This window comes from Typopeltis vanoorti, chromosome 14, assembly GCF_054136105.1.
Source record: "Typopeltis vanoorti isolate ZY-2024b chromosome 14, IOZ_Tvanoo_1.0, whole genome shotgun sequence".
Taxonomy (NCBI): Eukaryota; Metazoa; Arthropoda; class Arachnida; order Uropygi; family Thelyphonidae; genus Typopeltis; species Typopeltis vanoorti.
Window position 1 is genome coordinate 52,764,482 of NC_143562.1, and position 13,745 is coordinate 52,778,226.

The window sequence follows — 13,745 nt, forward strand, 5'->3', positions numbered from 1 at the left end:
CTTGTGAACTTTTACTTAAAGTGGTTTGGACATATAATGAGAATGTGTATAGAAGGAATGCCAAGAAGAAGACTGTATGAAATGAAATTTGAGAAGAAGAGACCAAGAGAAAGACCACAGTAAAGGTGGAGAGACCAGATAAGAGATGTAAAAAGAAAAAGAAACCTGATCTGGAAGAGTGTTCACGAAGAAAGAATTTGGGAGGACAGAAAGAATGGGGGGACATTGATCTGCCTGACTTAATAGCTTCTGTCAGAGCTGTTGTTGATAAAGAAGAATGTCTGTTTAATGCATGTTATTATTACATTTTAAAAAATGCCATTTGCAACAAATTCACTGTCTTATGGGAGGACCATCTACTACAGCAGTGCTTCCCAAACTTCTGGATGTCAGGGTCCCCCTTTGTAAAAATTAAAATATTTCACGGCCCCTTCGGAAAAAAATTGTAATATAGAACACATATTATTATAATATTTATTGTATTTATATTCAGTACAAAACATACTCATCAAATATTGCAAATATCAATTGCAAATATTACATTTTTAGCATCTTACATGCACATTTGACATGGCACATTATCTCACATTTTTATATAGATTGATATATTGTTATTGTACATTTGCAGTACAAGCACATGAAATGTAAAACGATTAGTAATAAAGAAAGGTTTAAAAACATAAAAGAAGTTTAATAACAATTTAATGTGATGGATGTGTTTCAATACTGCTACAGAAAAAGTCAATATCAGGTGAAATATTTGAAACTGCAATTCTTAGATTTCCGCTCATTGAAATGAAACTTATATGAATAAGCATATATTTACTAATATTCATTAAGCGTTGAAATGTGCAGGAAGAAAAATTTGTGAACCCACACCAAAGCATGATTTTTTCCATTAAAATATAAAAAATAACAAATAATAAAAATTAAATACGTTTCTTTTAAGATAAAAAAAATCTACTTAGTCTTAAAACATTTTCGATTTGTTTTCATTATTTCACGCCCCCCCCCCCCCATCAACAAAACCCACAGTTTGGGAAGCGCTGTACTACACCATACAATTCTGTGGTCCCCATAAGTTTTTTATAGCAAAAATCAACTGTGTGTCTTTTATTCCTATGGATTCCATATTATACGAGTTGACTATGACAATCAATTACATGATTTTTTTCATCCATAGACATCTTGGTTGTTAAGATCTGCAGATTCACTTATGGTTTATGGTGATGAACATAATAGTTCTGTTATAAACATGCAGCAGAGAAAAAGAGGTAGCATTCATCATGGTGACAGTAGGTTCAGTTAATGTTTGCAGACATGAAGTGCAATGGAAGCCATCTAAATAATTAAAAGTATTGTAATAAGAAAACCAGACAAATGTTTTGGGGGATGGGAGGTATACAGTTATACATTAATTAAAGCATAGTTCTACAGTTTTTCATTAAATTTTTAATGGTGAAAGTGACCTGGGAATATATGCTGCCTGCTTATATACTATCTACCAATAATTGTCTGGACACCCCTGTTATTTGAAGGTATGGAACATTCCAGGTTTGTTAATAACATAAAAACTGGTGTACAAATAGTAGGAAGCAGTATTTCATTGCAGCAATTGAATACAGGTGATATGGCAAAGCGATGTGAACTCGACTTGAGAGAGGTGTTATCGTGGGCTCTCACATTGGTGGCATGTCGTATGTGCCATTGCTGCTCAACTGGAGCATCCAAAATCAATGGTTGGTGATACAATCAACAAATGGAGATGTTCTGGCATCCCTAGTACAGGAAAACACCCAGGGTGGCCACCGAAAATGACTGATAGGGACAGGAGGGTGTTAATATGGGTGGCACACAAAAATGGGCTACAATCAGCACAGACCATTCGAGATGAGTTCCAGAGTGCCAGTAACATCATGGTGAGCATTAATACTATATGAAAAGAACTCCATTTACTGGGTTTCCATGGAAGAGCAGTGGCACACAAGCCAAACAACACAACAATGAACAATGCGCCAGGGCTCATCTGCCTGGTGCAAAGATCATGTGAACTGGAAATTGACCAGTGGAAAACGGTACTCTGAAGTGAGGAATCAAGGTTCACCTGTTTCTGGTCTGATGGCAGGGTGTGGGTGTGGAGGCAGCCTGGTGAACACTTAATACAACAGTGTTTTGTATGCACATTAAAGATTGTTGGTGGAGGAGTCATGGTGTGGGGTGCATTCAGGTGGTTTGGAGTGGTACCACTGGTCATTGTCCATAGTTCCATTATGACAGCTCAGTATCTTGATATTCTGGATAATTATAAGGTGCTGCCTACACTGTGGAGTTTTTATGGAATGGACCCGTGTTTCTATCAAGATGACAATGTCCCATGCCACAAAACTGCAGCTGTTATGGAATGGTATGAAGAGATGGGTGTTAAATGACTGCCCTGGCTTGTGCAGAGTCCTGACCTCAATCCCATTGAATACCTGTGAGATGTGGATCGCTCTACATATCAAGAAATTGATTATAATCCAACCAACAGACAACTAAAGAAATTAAATTCTCTCCTTGATGAAGTCATCAGTTTGGATAAAGACACAATTGAAAGACTTAAAACTCATTTTGCAAGACCTCCTAGATTTTATGGCCTTCCAAAAATCCATAAGATTGACTATCCTCTTCGTCCAATAGTAGATTGCATTGATTCTCCTACTTACCGTATAGCCAAATATCTAGCTAAATTACTGAAATCTTACATTGGCAACTCGAGTTCTTTTTTAAAAAACTCCTCAGATTTCTTAGAAAAATTAAAAGATGTCTCATTACAACCTACAGATCTTATGGTTAGTTTTGATATAGAATCTTTATACACCAATGTACCTCTTAAGGAAACTTTAAAACTACTTGCTGACATCTTTCCTCAAGATATTATAAAACTATTCGATTTCGTTATACATTCTGGTTATTTCATATGTCAAAACAAATTTTATAGCCAAGTAGAAGGAACAGCCATGGGAAGTCCTCTTTCTCCAGCTTTAGCCAACTTTTATTTAGAACATTTAGAAAAAGTCCTCTTCACATCTAGTTTCCCTCTACCATCTTTTTGGGTAAGATATATAGATGACATATTTGCTATTTGGCCTCACAGTAAAAACACTTTATCTTCCTTTTTAAACAGTATTAATTCCTTACATCATCGCATAAAGTTTACTATGGAATTAGAAGAAAACAACCAGTTATCTTTTTTAGACGTTCTCCTCATCCGATCATCTTCAAATATTCTTACAACTACAGTATACAGGAAACCAACATTCACAGGTCGTTATATTCTGAAAGAATCAGCCCATCATCCATGTCATAAAACAGGAATTATAAAATGTCTCATCAAAAGAGCCAAAACTAATTGCTCTACTTTTGATTATCTACAGAAAGAACTTTCTACTATCCAGCAACACATGAAACTCAATGGCTTTTCTGAAAAAAGTATTCAACGTCTTCTTACATCTTATAATCCTCCACAAAACAACAAAGATTCAATACGTCGAGTACCTATTCCTTATATCTCCGGTATTTCAGAACCTATCGCAAGAATTTTGAAGAAATATGATTTAACAGCTACGTATTCTCCTATTAACAAATTGTCTTCTCATTTTCCTTCTCCTAAAGACAAACGCTCAACTTTATCTCTTCCTGGAGTTTATCAAATTCCTTGCAACTGTGATCTCTCTTACTTTGGACAGACTGGACGTTCTCTTGAAAAAAGAATCCAAGAACATCAATCATCCATTCTTCACAATAAACCTGAAAAGTCTGGTTTAGCTCAACACGGGATTGAAACTGACCACAGCATCCTTTGGTCCAAAACGCGCCTCTTACATAGATCCCGTTATAGGTTCGAATGTTTGTTCAAGGAAAGCGTGGAGGCCTTGCTCCATCATCCCAACCTAAATCGTAATGACTGCATATCTATATCAAAAATCTGGGAAAGCCTAATCAAGATTACTCATTAATTTTTTTTTTTTTTTTTTTTTTTTTTTTTTTTTTTTTTTTAATAATAGCAAATTCAATCATGTTTCTACTTCAAAATATTTCGTTTCATACTTAGTGATATAACATCACGCGGCATGTTCTAATTTCAACGATCTATTGTTAGTATTCTAGCTTGTATATTTTTTAAACTGTTCTTGTAATACCACCGACGATGGTCTGCTATTTCCAGACCGAAATATTTGGTTAAATAAATATCTTTCTTGTGATTACGTGATTATATCATTCAGTCTTATGTCGCAAGTATCCTTAAAACAACAAATCATTCACCTGTGAGATGAATTTGGCGATTGAAATCCAGAGCAGCATATCCTTGATCTGCTGTCACTGAACTCAGTGCTGCTTTGATGGGAGAATGGAGAAGAATTCCACCTGATGTCTGCTGCACATTGGTGGAAAGGCTCCCTCAAAGGGTGCAGGAGGTGATCAAAGCCAAAGGTGGACATACCTGATATCAGGGTTTGCCTGCTAGTTTCAGTTGTAAATTGCTAAAGTGTCTGGACAATTATTGGTAGATAGTGTATATCAGTTGTTCTTAACTGGTGTTCCACAGAACACTTGTGTTACGCAAACTGGTTACAAGTGTTCCACCGGTGAAAGATGTCACTGACACTTTGAAGACTGCTATGCACACTGACTTCTAAACCAATAGAATATCGTTCATAGATCAATGGTAGGCTTTATTAAAGTATTTGTTACCTTTTGCAAAGAGAATAAACCCTAATATTATATCTATGCACTGTTTTTAGCACAGAGAATCCCTAATTTCAAAAACATTATCGGCAATATTAAAACCTGTACTAGACCAAGTTGTAAATATGGTAAATCACATCAAGTCAAGACTTTTAAAAGCAGATAATTTTAAAAAACTTTGCATATCTATGGAAGCCAAGTACAAATCTTTGCTTTTGCACACTGAAATAAGATGACTATCCAGGGGTAAAGTGCTATTCCAAATTTTAGAACTTAAGAATAAATTATTGGCCTTTTTTCAAAATGAAGGTACAGATGCTTTTGTAAAATGTCTTCAAAATGATATTTGGTGTACTAAAATGGCATATTAGCCAATATTTTTAATTACTTAAATAGTGTTAATACAAGTATCCAAGGGAAAAATGAAAATATTTTGACATCCACTGACAAATTGTCAGCTTTTCAGAAAAAAGTATCTCTTTAGAAAAACCGCATATCAAAAAAAAATACAATAGATATGTTTCCTTCACTCCATAATAAAAATGTCGAGGGAATTATTTCCATTATAACAGAACATTTAACAATATTGGAAAAAAAGATTTCAAGTTACTTTTCTTCCTTAAACACATACAATTATGACTGGATATGAAATCCATTTGGCACAGTTAATACATAGAGTTGTAAATTTTCGTTACAAGAACAATTAGTTACCTTGTCAACGGATCGTACTCTAAAAATGAAATTCTCTGAAATAACTCTTGAGGAATTTTGGATTTTTGTCCAAGCCGAATACCCAGCTCTCCCCACAAGGGCACTGAAAATTTTGTTACATTTTTCAACATCATATTTCTGTGAGCTCGGTTTTTCAATATTAGCCAATATAAAAACTAAAAAGCATGAAAGACTTACTAATATAGACAAAGAGATGAGGACAGCTTTATGACCCTAATGCCTTTGGTGTTCCCCAAATTTTTCTTACAATCAAAAGTGTTCTGTGAATTCGAAAAGATTGAGAACCACTAGTGTATATCCTAATGTGCTATTGTTAGAAAGCCTGGTTATATATGTGGTAATGTAGGAGAGCCTGGTAATATATATACTGTGGTTAGTGTATCCATGCAACAGGCTATAGATTTGAATCCCATTCTAATCATGTTTGTGGATGTTTGTGATTGTCTGTAGGTGGTAGATGAATTTCATCATCGGGTGTGATACAATTTCTCCATTTGTTCGAGGCCTAAAATGGCTTTAAAAGGTTCCATGTTTTAGAGCAGGGTTTCTAGACCATGTAAAAATAATAATAAAAATCCAAAAAAAAAAAAAATTAAATTGATATGTCTTTCCATTACCCAGTGAATGTTTTCATTAGACCAATATTGTGCATTATGTCTGTTGACTGAATCATTAATGTGAAACACTGCTCATCACTGAACATGATATGTTTTTTAAAGCTGCCTATGCTGTACAAACAATCGCATTTTGTTTGTTGGTCTTGGTCATCACCGTGTAGTTCTTGGAGTAATTGGATTTTGCACAGGTGAAAATGATTGGACAAAAGAATGTGTCTTGTAACATTTGTTTCTTGTGGCAACCTTCTCATTGATTTATGTGGGCTGTTTTCCAGATGCCTACAGATCATGCAGATGTTTCTGCATTCTTTTTCAAACACTGTGCCGCTACTTTTCTATGATCAATTGGAGACTTGTCAGGATGCTTGGAATTAAATCCAAGTGACTGAACATTGTGTGGTGCCATCTTTGAAATACATAGGAGAAATCAAACAATCTCTATTCTTTCTTCTTTTGTTAATATCGGTTCCATGGTACAACAATCGGAAAAAAAAATACTAATTAATAAAACATATGATGGGCCTGACTTTTGATACATCCTACACGTGTGTGTGTGTGTGTGTGTGTGTGTGTGTGTGTGTGTGTGTGTGTGTGTGTGTGTGTGTGTGTGTGTGTGTGTTATTTTTGTTTTCAGCCTACATATTACAGGTTGAAAAATCAGTGCAATGTGTGTGTGTGAAAGAGAAAAGTAGCAATCTGCTCATGGTTTTCACAGATGGAGATTGTAATATTTGGGGAGGACAGCTTGAAGGAGAATGTTCCAAAGAACAGAAGTGGATGGAATAAATGCAGAGGAAGTAAAGTTGGTTTGGTAGATTTGAAAAAGACAGCAAATGAATATGAACCAGCAGCTGCTGATGTTTTTACAGTCCCAGGAAAAAGGGAAGGAATGATATTGGCCAGTTCAGCAGAATATTGAGTATGCAAATATTTACAAAAAGAGTCATAAAGTCAAAACAGAACATCTATAAGGAAGCAATTGGGGTGAGTCTGTGAGAAAAGAATTGTCAGTTAGATTTTCCTTATGGATTGCATGAAACACTTTTAGGGAAGTTTTTGATATATTGCCACCACCAAATGCATGAGCAATATTTCATGTAGTTTTTAGCCATTATTTAGTTTATGTAGTAGCCATTATTTAGATTTTGCTCCATCAAACTGGCCACTACCATTCCTCCATGTGAGTTTCTCTAATTATCTATGAATATGATGAACATGGACAGTTGCTAGTCACTAATCCATATATGGTTAAGTCCAAACTCACCAAACCAACTTCTCATTCCTCTTCCTTCATTCGATATACACTGCTTGGAAAGAAGTCACTGGATATCCCCCACTGGCAAGGTGCATTGTGCCATGTAGCAAGACATGTTTGTAACCATAAATTGGAGAAATGTGCTCCCAAGTCAGTACAGGTGTAATGGCTGTGAGAAGGGAACTGAGGGAGTTTACAAGAGGCATTGTTATAAGGTGCCATGTTGCAGGCCTATCTCTTCAACAAATTGTTCACAAATTAGGCCATCCCAAGTCAATAATCAGTGATACCATACTGAGGTGGAAGTGCATGGAATCAACTTCAAGTGTTAAACGACCATACTCACTGAATGTGACCATAGGGTGCTGCAAAAGATAATAAGTAAAACTATCAATAGTTGACCGATACTCTGAATGTTAAGTTCTGGGCATCAACTGGAACATGAATCTTCACAAAAACATTCAGAACTAAGGCTCACAACTTGGGTTTCCATGGTAGGACTGCAACATGCAAGCTCCCACATTACCCAAACCAACATTCAGCATTGTCTTCAGTGGTGTAAAAAGCATGTACAGTGGGTCATGAAAGCTTGGAAAGCTGTGTCATGGTGTGACGAAATACGCTATATCTTCTACTGAGTAGATGGATCATTGTGGTTGTTGCAGATTCCCAGTGAACATCTCTTGCTAGAGTATGTAATCACAACTATGAAATTCAAAGGTGGAGGTATGATGGTATAATCCTGATTTTCTCAATTTGGCCTTGGACCTCTATTTGTGGTACCATGAACATTGAATCTAAGAAGTATCTGAACATCCTGGACAATGCAATGCTTCCTACTTTCTGGCATTTCTGTGGAACCAACCATTGTCTCTTTCAGCAAGACAGTGCACCATGTCATAAGGCTGCTGCTATAGCTGCATGGTTTGTGAAGATGAACAGCACCACACCTGACTGGCCTCCACAGAGTCCTGATCTCAATCCTGTTAACCCTTTAACTGCTACAGTCAAGTTAACTTGAGCGCAGAAAAAATTGACAACCTTGCTACGATCGAGTTAACTCAATTTGAACTTTCAATGTGTAATACTTATTTAATTTAGTTTCTGAAAGCATTTGAATTGAGCGGACTTATAGTGCCATCTCTTAGGATTAGAAGGAACTAATTTTCAAGCTTCTGTCTGCTTTGTGGCACTAATCTTCATAAAAAAATTGTGAGACCATGCACAATGTTATCAGAGCCGTCATTGACAATAGGAGCCAGGCGTGATGCAGTGATTCCAGGGTTAGTAAAAATGGCTTCGACAAGCAGACAGCAGCGTTCTCTTACTGAAGCGGACTCTCATCAGAGAAATTTTTCAAAAGTTCCACATGCCAGGACCAACCACTACATCTGGACAACCATCACAGGGTGACGAACCCCTCAGATTGAGGGAAAGACATTTCCTAATACCTGTGCCACCCACACCCAAGAAAGCAAATCCCACTAGGCATTGTTATGTGTGTTCAAATACCACATTGGGACAAAGAAAAAGAAAAGAGAGCCGGTATATGTGTGCCAAATGTGGCATAGCCTTATATATACACCCCTGCTTTCAAAATTACCACACACTACTAAAGTATTGAAGTATTTTTGGGAAGTATTTTTATTTTTGTGTTTCTCACTTGAAGTTGTGTTTGACATTATTTGACATGGAATAAACAAATAAATTTCAAGATAAATTTTGGACATCTCTAATTTGAAAATAAAATTCATATATAACAGTTTTGTTCAGTGATTTCAATTTTTTATTATTATTATTATACAGGTCTCCATGGAGTCAAAAGACTCATCACGGGAGATCCTTCCTGAGAAACACAGTCTATCAAGACTCATCGAGGGGAGGTCCCCCCCCCTAAGAAACATAAAGTCTATCATACCACTCCTTAAACTCATTGACCATTCTCGCTCTCACCACTCCATCAGGCAATGCATTCCATGGATCAACCACCCTCCATGCAAAGAAACCACTCCTCACCCACCTGCTCACAGTTTCCTTTCGTAACTTATAGAAGAAAACAGTGCAAAAATGTGTAATACATTATAATTGTGAAAATAACTCAGCAAGGAGAGTCATACTGGTTATTTAGTATCTCAGCAGTTAAAAGGTTAAGCATTTGTGGGATGACCTGGATCATCAGATAAGGTCAAGGGCAGGGGTGTAGTCCTAAAAGAAATAGTGCTAGGGCTCTACCTTGGAAACAAAAATCCGGAGCACGAAGTGCGGCATTATTATTATTATTATTGCGATGGCCAAATGACAGAGTGGTGGGCATGGTTTTTAGAGGCTTGTGGTGTACGCCCTACGAGATGAGAGAGATCGTTTGGTTAAGACCCTGCCCAAGTGGGTGGGATAATCTGGCAGAATAACTAACAGAGAAAAACAAAAAATAACAGTGGGCAAAGGATTACCCTAAACACATGGTTAACCCCAGAACCCAGACAGTACTGTACATCATACATGAACAAAAATTATTATTATTATTATTATTATGCAAAATTACACCATGCCATTATGTAATTCTTTCATTGTTTTCATTGGAATAATTTCAATACCATGGTATTGAAATATACATGGTATACAACTATACCATGCAGCACGGCTGCATGGTATAGTTGTAACTGCATTTGACAAAGGGGCCAAAGCACCGGGCATCTTCTTTCCTTCTTCGTCGAAATACTCTCGCAATCCATTTAAAATGGATCTTCCACATTTTCAAGGCGGAATCTTGTGCACATTCTCCTAATATTTTCTTCACCATATCATAAGTTTTCTTTTTCATCTTCAGGCCATGTGTCAATATTTAAATTTTCATGGTTGCCATCTTTACTTTTTTGATGTGATGCAACAGTGGTAAAGCAACATCTTTCAAGATTATTAATAATGCTTGTAAGGAACTGATATCTATCAATACTTATTATTCTTTTATTATTCATTAAAGAGATCCCAAGATAATTCATGCTCTCTCTGATGCTATATATATATCGAATTGTTCTTTTGATCAATTTGTCTGCACGACTTACAGCGCAAGTTCTCTCTTCAAGCGGCAGAGACAAGTTTTTCAGTTCTTCCAAAACATCATGCATTAATGCTAAGTCCTTCAGGAACTCGATAAACTCCATGCATTTATAAAGCCCAGTGAGTTTTTTTCTTTCATTGGCTGTTCGTTTAGAATCAGAAGCTGCTTCTTTGAAATAAGCAATTAATACTATATATATGCATTCCATACTGTAGACACAGATCTGAAACTACTAGCAACCCAACGACAGTCTAGGACTCTTCCAATTTTAGTTAACTGGACACTCAAGCTTGAGGCTACTGTTTGCAACTCTGTCAGAATTTTTAGTGATTGACTAAATAAATATGTCAATGAAACTTCTGAAATGATTAATGGCATTCATGTCAGCAATACAGTTAAGAACAGCCAACTCCAAACAGTGATTAAGACAGTGCCAAATAATAATATTGGGTTGTTGCAGTTTATGTCACATACTACCAACTAGTATGTGACACTTGCACTGTCACATACAAAGCAAATCAGGTTTCTCTTCAGGTAATACTCAGTGAAACCATATGAGCAAAGGCATTTAAGAAGTTCGTTAGTGATTGTTTAAGCATTTTGATTTGCAAGAGTAATTAAGTCAAGAAATATAATTTCACCTTTGTCATGTATGAAAGTTTTAATATAGACTATTAAAGCAGATTGCTTGCCTAATGTTGTTGACTCATCTGTTAAAATGGAAATTTTATAATCAGCACCTGTAAGTTCTGATATCAGTCTCTTTTTAAATTCTGATGCAATATGTTTGATTATTTCGGCTGCACTGTGTTATATTCTCTATTTCTATAATTTTGTCCCTTTTAGCCTTTAAGGTTAGTCTACACTTAACTCGCTGTTCTCTTAAATCTTTCCCCTTTTTAAACAAACAAAATCTTTGGCCGCTCTTAAGTTTAATCACATGTAGGATACTTAATGATTAGGGCTTTGTCCTAGAATGAGACGTGGCCATTAAACATATCTTCTGAGACAGTCCACCTGGTAAGCATTGGCAAATTTATTTTTTAACTGCGCCAGCCAATACTGAGGATAGATGAGACTCTTATCTAGGATGGCTCTCTCAGAGTGATACACAGTAACTAAACTACAGTAAATTTCTAACTTCTGTTCACTATATTCTTGCATGCAGTCGTGGTCCGCTTTGTTAAATTATACACGTGGGTTCTTCCCGCTAAGTTCGATAATAATTTTATGAGTGGCTGTTTGAATTCATATACTAAACCAGATCAGGCAGGTACTAAGAAACATATTTATTAATTAAAGAAATGATACATGAAAGTCTTATTTCTAGGTAATCTGAATCAAATTTTAGTGAGATCTCTGGTTCATTACTACTAATGAAATACATGAACAAATTGCTTGGACCACTACTATATGTAACCTAACATTATCTCATTACAAGTTATCACACATTCTACACTCACGTGGTCACCAGTTATATCACTTAACACAGCACAATTAATTCATACAAATTTAATACAGCCCTTCTAGGCAGACAGTTCTCAAACAAAGATGGATCTATGCCAAGTTGAAGACAGTTCCTAAAGTTCCATATAATAAGTCCACTACACAAAACGTTCTTTGGAAAATACACAATTCCTTAACCATGAATATATAATACAAGAGTCTACATTACCGTCTCTGAAATGATACTCGTTCCTTTCTTCTGCCTTTGTCTGGGCATCAAAGCTTCTTCTCAATCTGCTGCTTGTCTGGTCACCTTCGACAACTGTACGGCCAGATTCTCAGCGGGAAGGACGATATGGCTCAGGAGCTTAGCCAGAACGGACGGCATCTACTTGGTTTTTCCGTTGCATGATACAGCATAGCTATCCTAGTCCAAGGAAATAGCTAGCCCTATTCCTTACGCTGCGGCAGACGACTCATACCTTCTACGGCCAGCCTGGAACTTTTCCGAAGGTGCGGACTGGACCAACGTCCGAGAGGTCAGAAAACAGGAACCAAAAAAGCCCCGAGTGAGGGGTTGCTTGACCTTTTTGTTTTCATGCTCTTCCCGGTGTTTCTTGTATCTTGCGATTCCCGCCAACACGGTCACATAGGTTTTCGTCACGGCATCCAGCTCCTTCCACTACATCGCATGTGCTTTTGGCGTGTTTTCTTAGAAAGCGCTCTAGTTTCTCTTTCTCATAATTTCTCCCCTTCCCCCCTGGCACACGTAACACTGGACGATCAAAAGGTGACCCTTGGACTCTGGCTTACAGATTTTGCTATCTCATGACACATAAAATGGGGTTCTTAAATTAATTCAAGGCATTAAATAATTTCTCTATCAGACCCTTATACATAACGGGTTAGGTCTTACAATTTTCTTTCATTTGTTATATAATTTCTTACTCCTATCTTAGTGTTATATACATATATATATACATTTCCAGTTTATAGCCAACACACCATATTCTCTGCCTATTTTCAAAGAGAGTTGTTCCTGAATAAAAAAATGGTAATTCTTTTTCTTGGTTTATTCAGGACACAACAACTGTAACGTGAATGAAGAGTTATCTCAACATCAAGTCCGTTTTTCTTTTGCAATTGAATTAAATCTTTATGGTCACTGAATGGTCGATCATTCTTAACCAGTGTTAAAATTTTTTTCTGTTTCACTGATATGATGCTCTTTTTGTTGTAATGTTAAACTTTCTAACTGAGATTTTTTAGACTCTGCTAAAATTGACTCGCATTTTTTGTGTGCTATAGATGCCTGATTGGCAGAAATTTTAGTTCTTAGGGATTTCAATTGCTGAGTTTTTTCTATGCCATTCAATGTAATTGTGCAATTCACCCATTTGTTACTGAGAGATAACTCCTGAGTTTTGTGAAGTCCTAGTCTAGTACCCTACTGATGAACAATCACTACAACTTAAATATCCATTCAAGTTTGTCCTTTTGAATGCAAGGACAAACTTGAATGTTTGTCCTTGCATTCAAGCTACTGTTGCTCTGACCATACTGTCGGGTATTCTACATTCATAGAATTAGTGTCAATTGCATTACCTGCATGTTCTTGATGTCCTGTGATAGCTGAAGATACACTTGCAACATTGCACAAATTATCTTGCATTTCCGGTTTTTCTGAAAGCATCGAAGAAGGAACATGCTCGCACTCATTATTCTTAATTTTTGGTAGAAAGTTTGCATCGTATTCCGAACTCGTACTAGAATTTACATTCTTTTTAATTCTTTTGAGAAGTAATTGGTTAATTTGTTTTCATTGGTTCTCTTCATATTGTTGATGCACTATTACACTTCTTAAAATACTTTCTCCAACACCATATAGCAAACTGTAGCGAGGACACAG

At 36.4% G+C, this 13,745-nt stretch overlaps 1 protein-coding gene across 2 annotated transcripts in view; it reads left to right on the top strand.

Moving 5' to 3' along the window:
- Positions 1-13,745, top strand: part of LOC150099478 (general vesicular transport factor p115-like) — a 354,365-nt gene that overhangs the window by 308,055 nt on the left and 32,565 nt on the right. The gene's annotated exons all lie outside the window — the stretch shown is intronic.